The sequence below is a fragment of the Natrix helvetica genome (genome assembly GCF_964273705.1).
Source record: "Natrix helvetica genome assembly, chromosome: 4".
NCBI lineage: Eukaryota > Metazoa > Chordata > Lepidosauria > Squamata > Natricidae > Natrix > Natrix helvetica.
Window position 1 is genome coordinate 137,009,020 of NC_138550.1, and position 8,862 is coordinate 137,017,881.

Genomic DNA, 8,862 nt, shown 5'->3' on the forward strand with positions numbered 1-8,862 from the left:
AGTATGTGTTATATTACTGTGTTTTATGGTTCATGTCTGTTGTTGTTAAATGAACATTTATGTATTCTAAAATGTGTTCATTATTTATTTATTTGTTAATCAAATTTATATAGCCACCGCTCTCCCTCAAAGGGGATTGTTGTTGTTGTTGTTATTGAAATTGGCTACAATTCTATCTCTGCACATATAAAATGGATACAAACTCCCATCAAGCTTCTTTATGTTAGACTTAACTTCTTTTTGTTGTTGTCAGTATGAATGTTTACTCAGGCATTTGATGACATTTGAATATTCAGATTATTATATCTCAATAGCAATCCTGATGTACTCATACATGTTAATTTGACATTTTATTTTCTTTATTATTTTAATCTACTGCAAGTTCCTAAGAAAAAACATAACTTGAAACAATACAGTGTATGTAATCATTTATTAAACTGATTCTATCCTGTCTTTTAATAACTAAATGTATGCGATAGCTAATGAAATATTGAAGAGATCTATGTTATGTTATGATGTACTCCATAACATCAGCCTAACAAGACATAAAATGTTGCTGATCGGTGATAGATCAGCAGAAACTTACATACCTTAATATATTTTCAGGAATAATTTTTATGAGCATCAAAAGAGCAGGAAGGAAACAAGAAACTTCTCTGATGAAGTAAGTCCATAATCTTTGTGCCGCTATTAAATTATCTTAAATCATTATCATCTCCTTCTCCTCTTTTTTAACTGACATAAAAAAAGAAAAATGTATAAAATAACAAGAAAGAACAAATACAAAAGAACAAAATATGCCTATGATTATGTACAAGAAGGCACTGTTGATTTTTTGTGACAACATAGACAGATTTTCTCCAGCAAGATCCTTTGCCAATGTGGTCCTTCAGGTCACTCTAGTAATTGAATACATCCACCTTGCTACTAGTGCTACACCTTGCTCAAATTTGCAGATGATACCAAGCTGGCAGGAATAGCCAACACTCCAGAAGATAGGCTTAAGATACAGAAGGATCTTGACAAACTTGAACATTGGGCACTATCTAATAAAATGAAATTCAATGGTGAAAAGAGTAAGGTTCTACATTTAGGCAACAAAAACGGAATGCACAGGTACAGTATAGGTGATACCTTACTCAGTAGTAGTAACTGTGAAAGGGATCTTGGAGTCCTAGTAGACAACCATTTAAATATGAGCCAGCAGTGTGCAGCAGCTGCCAAAAAAGCCAACACAGTTCTAGGCTGCATCAACAGAGGGATAGAATCAAGATCACGTGAAGTGTTAATACCACTTTATAATGCCTTGGTAAGGCCACACTTGGAATACTGCATTCAGTTCTGGTCGCCACGATGTAAAAAAGATGTGGAGACTCTAGAAAGAGTGCAGAGAAGAGCAACAAAGATGATTAGGGGACTGGAGACTAAAACATATGAAGAGCGGTTGCAGGAACTGGGTATGTTTAGCTTAAGAGAAAGAAGGACTAGGGGAGACATGATAGCATTATTCCAATATCTCAGAGGTTGCCACAAAGAAGAGGGAGTCAAACTATTCTCCAAAGCACCTGAGGGTAGAACAAGAAGCAATGGGTGGAAACTAATCAAGGAGAGAAGCAACTTAGAACTGAGGAGAAATTTCCTGACAGTGAGAACAATTAATCAGTGGAACAGCTTGCCTCCAGAAGTTGTGGATGCCCCAACACTGGAAGTCTTTAAGAAGATGTTGGATAGCTATTTGTCTGAAACGGTATAGGGTTTCCTGCCTAGGCAGGGGGTTGGACTAGAAGACCTCCAAGGTCCCTTCCAACTCTACTATTGTATTGTATTGTATTGTAATCAGGGAACAACTTGCCTCCAGAAGTTGTGAACGCTCCAACACTGGAAGTTTTTAAGAAGATAGCCATTTGTCTGAAGTGATGTAGGGTTTCTTGCCTAAGCAGGAGGTTGGACTAGAAGACCTCCAAGGTCCCTTCCAACTGTGTTGTGCTATTCTAGTTGCTCTCTCCTTTTCCTTCCCCTTTGCCAGCACTGTAGACAACTCGAGAGAGCTAGGTCTTTACATAATATGTCCAAAATATAGTAATTTCAGCCTAGTCATGTGTGACTCAGCTCAGAATTCTGGGTTGATTTGTTTGGATGATCCATTTTTGTTTTGCTTTGTTTCATTTGCTCTCCATGGTATTTCCAGGTGTTTTCTCCATCACCAAAATCCAATTACTCTTTCTATCTTGCTTCTTTTGCTTTCATAGTGCACGTCTCATTATGATCTTTACAGGAATAAACTCACAGCATCTGAATATCTTTTCCAAAGTCCTCATTGCTAGTCTGTAACATGTTTCTTAATAATCACCTATATACATCTATAGGCAACTGATTTATACGCCACATGTAGCATCAGGTCTTTAGTCTATTGGGACTATAAATGTGTTTTTTCAAAGTTGAAGAACTATCTTTTGGCAATAATCAGGGCATGGAGAATACAATTCCATTCTCCATCGGTTAATTTTTATGGGATAGGTATATAGTTCAAAAAGAATGTGTGCATCTGAAAATATTAATTTTCCCCCTTGATCAAATTAATATACATAATTATTTTTTTCCAAGAACATAACTTTAAGACAAAGTAAAAACATAAAGTGTTATTTTGGTTGCATTTCCAAAACAATGATTTATTCTTTCCTTTTTCTATACAAACTCCATAGGGATCCAATAAGTCCAAATTATTTTTTGTGGTTGCATAAACTATAATCTGAGATCAAGTAAGGATGTTAGCATTAAGATTAAAATATTTCCCCATTGTTTAGATAAAATGGAAATATCTAGTTCTTTATTCCATTCAGCATTTAGCATTGCATATTAAAATGATTTATTGATAGCAGATATTTATACAAACCATGAGCTTTTTAGGCTCATAAAATGTAACAATCCTTTCTATTAATTTAGAAGATTAAAAATGGTAGAAGTCCAAATGTCATTCCTTTCATATCAGAAGCACCAAGATGCTTCGGGGTTGAAAGGATTTTATTGGTGATATCACTGTTGCCCAGGGGATGCCTGTTTGGGAACATTAAGTTGACCACCAAAGTGGTATTCATCTATCTACTCACAGTAACTCACTGATTCTGGGTAAGCAGGATCTGGAATGAATGATGGGAGCTCATCCTGCCATACGGCAACAACAGGGTCTCAAGCACAACTGCCAGTTAGCAGTCCAGTTTTCTAACTACACACACCACCATGCTCCTGAAGTCCAAACCAAGAAGTCAATAAATGTTAAAACTCTAAATACTACCAGTGACTGTCAACTGACAATTAGAATTTATCCCTTAATACAAAAAAATGATAAAACCTTATCATTAACACTTCTAAATTGATCTAAAGTTAAAAATCCTAATATCCACCCTGATCTTTCATAAATCCATTTTTAATCATTTTTTAAACTCTGGACTATCCCATAACATTAATTTAGCAAGGGAAAATGGATCAAAATTAATTATTCCAGAGGTAATAGCCTTCTGTTTTCAAATTGCCATAATAGTAACAAATTTGTAATAGGAATACAAATTTGTTGTGGAGTTTTGTACCTAAAGCTCTTCAATTAACTAAAGATGTTATATGACTATTCCAAAAATGTCTAGAATTTGAATTGAATGAAAATATTCAGAATTTGGTACTGCTCAAAATGTCTGCATAATATAACATTCAAATACTGAAACCTCCAAATCCAACTGACAATAATATCTTTTCTCAACAATATTTTCAGAACCTAGGAAGACAGAACCACAAAAAATCTATAGAACCGTGTACTGAATTTTTGAAAACATTTTCTGGATATGTTTATAGTAATTCTATGAAAAATATAAGGTATCCCAGGAACTACTTTCATTTTAATAGTATTTATCCTATCCCAAAGGGTAAGAGTTAATGTCTCTTATCTATCAATGTCCAGAGAAACCATTTTAAAATGCCTGTTCATATTCATTATAATTGTTTGAAAACTATTGTTTGGGATAAGAATTCCTAAATAATTAATAAATCCAATACATATATTAAAAAGATAATCGAAATATATGAATAAATAAATTTTAACATATGGGCATCAATTCCAACTTAGATCACTTAACAGAGTATCCTGCATTTGAACAAAGATCTTAATCAGATGCATCAAAGCCAGAATCCAAGTATGGGGTTCAGAGATACATAATAAAATATTATCACTATATAATGAACTATGAAGAAGTCATTATCAATTATAAGGAAATATTTAGCAGATCTCAGAGGAATTAATTATTCCTCTTATTCATTATTCATTGTTATATGGGAGAAATATTATTTCTGTATCATTGACCAAAATATTTAGATTTTTAGCAGTTAAAAACAAACTTTGATCTGGATCTGAGGCTCAACTAGAGGTCACTTTTCTGATCAAGAGTATTTGCCTGTTAATTTAGATTATTATTTCCTTCTATGGGTTTTAAATTAAAAGGTAAATCAAGAATGTATTACATTGGTAATCTGTACTTGAAATCAGTGAATTAAATAGAATAGATGTATATTGGTAAAATGATCCTTACCATCACTGCATTCACACTTTCACCCTCTAGCGAGTTGGGCATCTTCTCGAAGGCAAGTTAGAACTGTGGCTTGTGGAGGACAGAAGATATACCCATTTTATACAAGCAGAACGTCTCTTGCATGACATTGAGTAAATTGGGTCTTTCAATTAATATTTGCTCAAAGCTGGTATTTGTAAAGCTAGATTGTTACCATTTTTTCCGGATCTTTTCATTTCAACCATTACACTTATTTCCCTTCAACCCTAACCCTAACCCTAACCCTTTTTCACAAGGGATAAATGTGGGGAAATAGTTGCTGAAAAAATTAACTAGTGATCTGGTGCAATATTTTTGTAGGAAAAGAGATTTTTTAGTATATGATAACAGGAAAGAGGAATATCAGGAAACAGGAAAGAGGAAAGAGCCTAGTAGCACCTTTTCTAATGAACAATAATATCTGATGAAGTGAACTTTGGCTTTTGCTGCAAAGTTAGTAAAATTTGTTAGTTAGAAAAGATGCTACAAGATTCTTTATTATTTGCAAAGATATGGTAATCCTGTGGAAATCTCCAGAAATTGGAGTAGCTCCAGTGCGTCCTTATGGGTCATATCATCTGACATTCATGTGGAAAGTCTCTGCAACACCATATTATCCCTCTATTTTTTTGACCTGAGAATATACATTATACAGCAGGCATGAAATCCTCTTACTTTCGCTTCCGGTTTGGAACTGGGAGTGCTCGCGTGTGGCCCTTCTGCACATGCGCAGAGCGTCCATGATGACATCTGGGTCAGTGCGCTGAGCCTCCTACCAGTTTGTGTGAACTGGAGTGAACCGGCAGAATACCACATCTGGTACGCAGGTTTCCAAGAGATTTATATGGTAAATGGCTTTCAATTGTTCAAATCCCTATCTGGAGATATTGCCACATGGAAGTTCTTTCTCTCCAGAGAAGGTTGTGCCATGTTGCCTAATGCGGAGATGCACAGGAGGAGAAAATAATGCTATTCCTGAAGCACAAATATGGCAGCATTCACGACAACAATGCCGCTACAGCCTCTCATAATACAAAGAACATTTGCAACCATGTAAATACTTTATGAGTTAAGACATGGTGAATTGAAAGTAGTTTTTGTTCGCATAGACACATGCACAAAAAGAATCAACAATACAAGTGAGTTGACAGCTTAATCATATGCATACTTACTAAGAAATAAGTCCCACCAAGTTTATTCTTATTCAAATAATATACACAAAGATTACAACTTGAGTCATGACCTCTTGCTAAAATACTAAGAGGATTCTCTGTATAAATAATTGCTACATCCTTCATAACCACCAGGGGACAATTTTCTTTTCATAAATTTCAGTGATCAACTTTTAAAGAGGAAAAAAAAATCTAAGCAGGTAAATTAGCATTACTTATTGTACTGATATGAACTATGGCAAGCTCTGAGATTTTGTTTGATCCCATTGATAATTAAACAGGGGAGCATTTTAATTTCAAAGGACCTTTGTAGAAGATGATCAATAGAACATGATCTATACCATGCTATATACTCCCTTTAGCTTTTACAGAAGGATCTCTTGCAATTTATAACAGGAAATTCAATTGTATAAAAATCTAATTATTTCATATGTTGGACTCAGCATGACTTTCCCTGCTTATTTGGCTGGGTGATGAGTATATATTCTCCAGAGAATTATATTTTTAACATAGCTTGCATTTCTGTTACAAGTAAGACTCTCTCTCTCTCTCTCTCTCTCTCTCTCTCTCTCTCTCTCTCTCTTCTCTCTCTCTCTCTCTCTCTCTCTCTCCCTCCCTCCCTCCCTCCCTCCCTCCCTCCCTCTCTCTCTCTCTCTCTCTCTCACACACACACACACACAGAGAGAGACAGAGACAGAGACAGAGACAGAGACAGAGGGAGGAAGAGGATTTGGCATACATTTTCTCCATCTCTTTGGAGTAATTATAGCAAATGAAAGCAAGCTTTTTGTAAACTTGTGTGGTCCTCTGGAAAATAAATATTTTCACACACACACACACACACACACACACACACACCTTATGCCCCAAAATAACAAATCAATATTTAGATGGCTAAAAAAATCATCCCCCCCCTTAGGAAAAGGAAATAACCAAAACTATGTTAATAATTGTAATATTACTTGAGAAAGAAATCTGATTTATTTTAGCATGAAAATCTATCTTCTGATGCTTTGTTCCATAATAACTAGGTCATCAGTTTAGATGCTGCTGTTTAAAATGCACTTAGCATCCCTATATATTCCCTCACCTAGTGCCCCGGTATTTTTAATGAGATTATATCAAGGAATGTGACGATGGAGACTGGGAACATTATTTTATCAAATAATTCCCAGAACTCATCCATTTCCAGCAGGCAATTAAGACTACTGTCTACAATAAACGATACTAAAAGGTTATAAAGCTTTTACAAAATATTGTATATATGTTTGGGATTTTTCTCTATTGCTTCCATACAATTATGTCTTGATGCGGTTCACAATGCTATTATTGAAATGTGATAATAAAAAAATCAATACGAAATATTCACTGGAAATTTGGGGATGGGGGGAAGAGAGAAAATGTTTTAAAGCAAAATATAACTGTTTATGCAATCTGAATGAAGACAGAAGATGCCAAAAGTTATATAGAAGACCTCTGTCCTTCTCGTCCTCTCACTCATTTTTGTTCTTTTATTCATTTTATATTGATATACATCAGTATTTCAGTCAAGGAGGTTGTTGAAGTCCTTTTTTTTTAAAAAAATGAAAACTTTTAAATATATTTTTAAAATTGTTATTTTGGGGATCATTATATTCTGTATCCGCACTTACGATCCAGTATAAAGTATTGATAAAGTGTTTTTGTAATGTTACATTTCCGTCTTCTTCAAACCGCTCTCCAGATATTAGGATTACAATGTCCTGGGTATTATGGAAATTATAATCTAGGAAGGATAAAACAACTGGGTGAAAGATATTTTCATTTTGAAATGTGTTCATTTATACTTCAGTAGCAATATTTACAATTTCAGCTTACATATTATGACTTACTAATGATGAAGAATCCTGGGTGAGTCCCCAAACTAGCATGCTCTGATCCAAAAGAGATTGGCTGACATAAAATCTATCCTTTTTAAAAAAAATATTCCTGATCCTTCCTTCCCTAACAGACACTTCTGAGTTTCAATTACATTCCCTAAACTATAGTTGGTTTAACCTATTCCTCATCAGAGCTACACCTCCCATTCAGAACATCCCGGTTGCTGAAAACAAATGCACTCACTTCAAGTTTGTTGTCTTGAAGAGTTAATTCTGGCAGAGAAAGAGTGACCTTTTCCCCTACATACTCTGTCATTTTTTTTTATCAAGCCTCTCCAAAGGGACTCATCATATGCAGGGCTCTATGAACAGAAAAAGAAGAGCGTTGTCCTTATCACCTCCTTCCAGAAAGTGGCAGCGTAATAGGACTTTGTAAGGCGAAATGAAGCCCAGTCTGATGGCTGCTGATTAAAAATTGACTCTGCCACATCAAAGAAGAGTTGAAGGTGAAAATGATGATCACTTCCCTCTCCCAGGGACCCTGCACCATTTCTTTTATTCAACCTTGAAAGGTTCTTTCTGAATAAGATAATATCCCTCGAGTCCATTCTGGCTAAGGCAGCATGGAAAAATGTAGATCAGTATGCCTATTCTTTATGAAAAAAAAAAGGTCTCTCTCTCTCTCTGTGTGTGTGTGGGGGTGTTAATGACATAGCACTTAAAAGTAATGTCCTGTATGTGGTAAATGCTGAGAAATTAATTATGAAATGCCTCTTAGACTAAAGATCTGAAATTAATTGCTACTATGAGTTCACTAAAAGGACTACAAGAAACCTAAATTACCTGGCTCCTGGAGATTTCCCTACTTGAAACATACCAGAAGATGTTTTATATATATATATTTGGAAAAAAAACATGTGTTATTATATTAATCTCTTTGGCACCAAAATTACTTTTTTTAGATAATAAAGACATATGCCCCTTGCTAAAGCATATGAATATCTTTTTAAAGGCATACACTGAGAAGGCAGTAGGAAAAGAAAAATAATCCTTTATTCCACCACACATACAAGTGGATAAAGCATTCCTTAATATGGGCACGCAAGGAAGAAACACAGTGGGATACAGCTCAGTGCTCAGTTGTACAGCTTAATGTGTGTCTCCCAGATGGGAATATAAAAGGCAGGATGGGAGAAAAAGCATGCCTTATTTTATCATTTGGATTTTATGCCTGCAATT

General features: G+C 35.0%; 1 long non-coding RNA gene across 1 annotated transcript; it reads right to left on the reverse strand.

Annotated features, from left to right (window-relative positions):
* Positions 1-4,579: 4,579 nt before the first annotated feature.
* On the reverse strand, positions 4,580-7,946 carry LOC309391723. The gene is made up of 3 exons (XR_014175322.1): positions 7,868-7,946; positions 5,268-5,527; positions 4,580-4,643 (listed from the first exon to the last, which is right to left on the reverse strand). It is a non-coding gene; the product is annotated as an uncharacterized lncRNA (long non-coding RNA).
* Between the last annotated feature and the right edge of the window lie 916 nt (positions 7,947-8,862).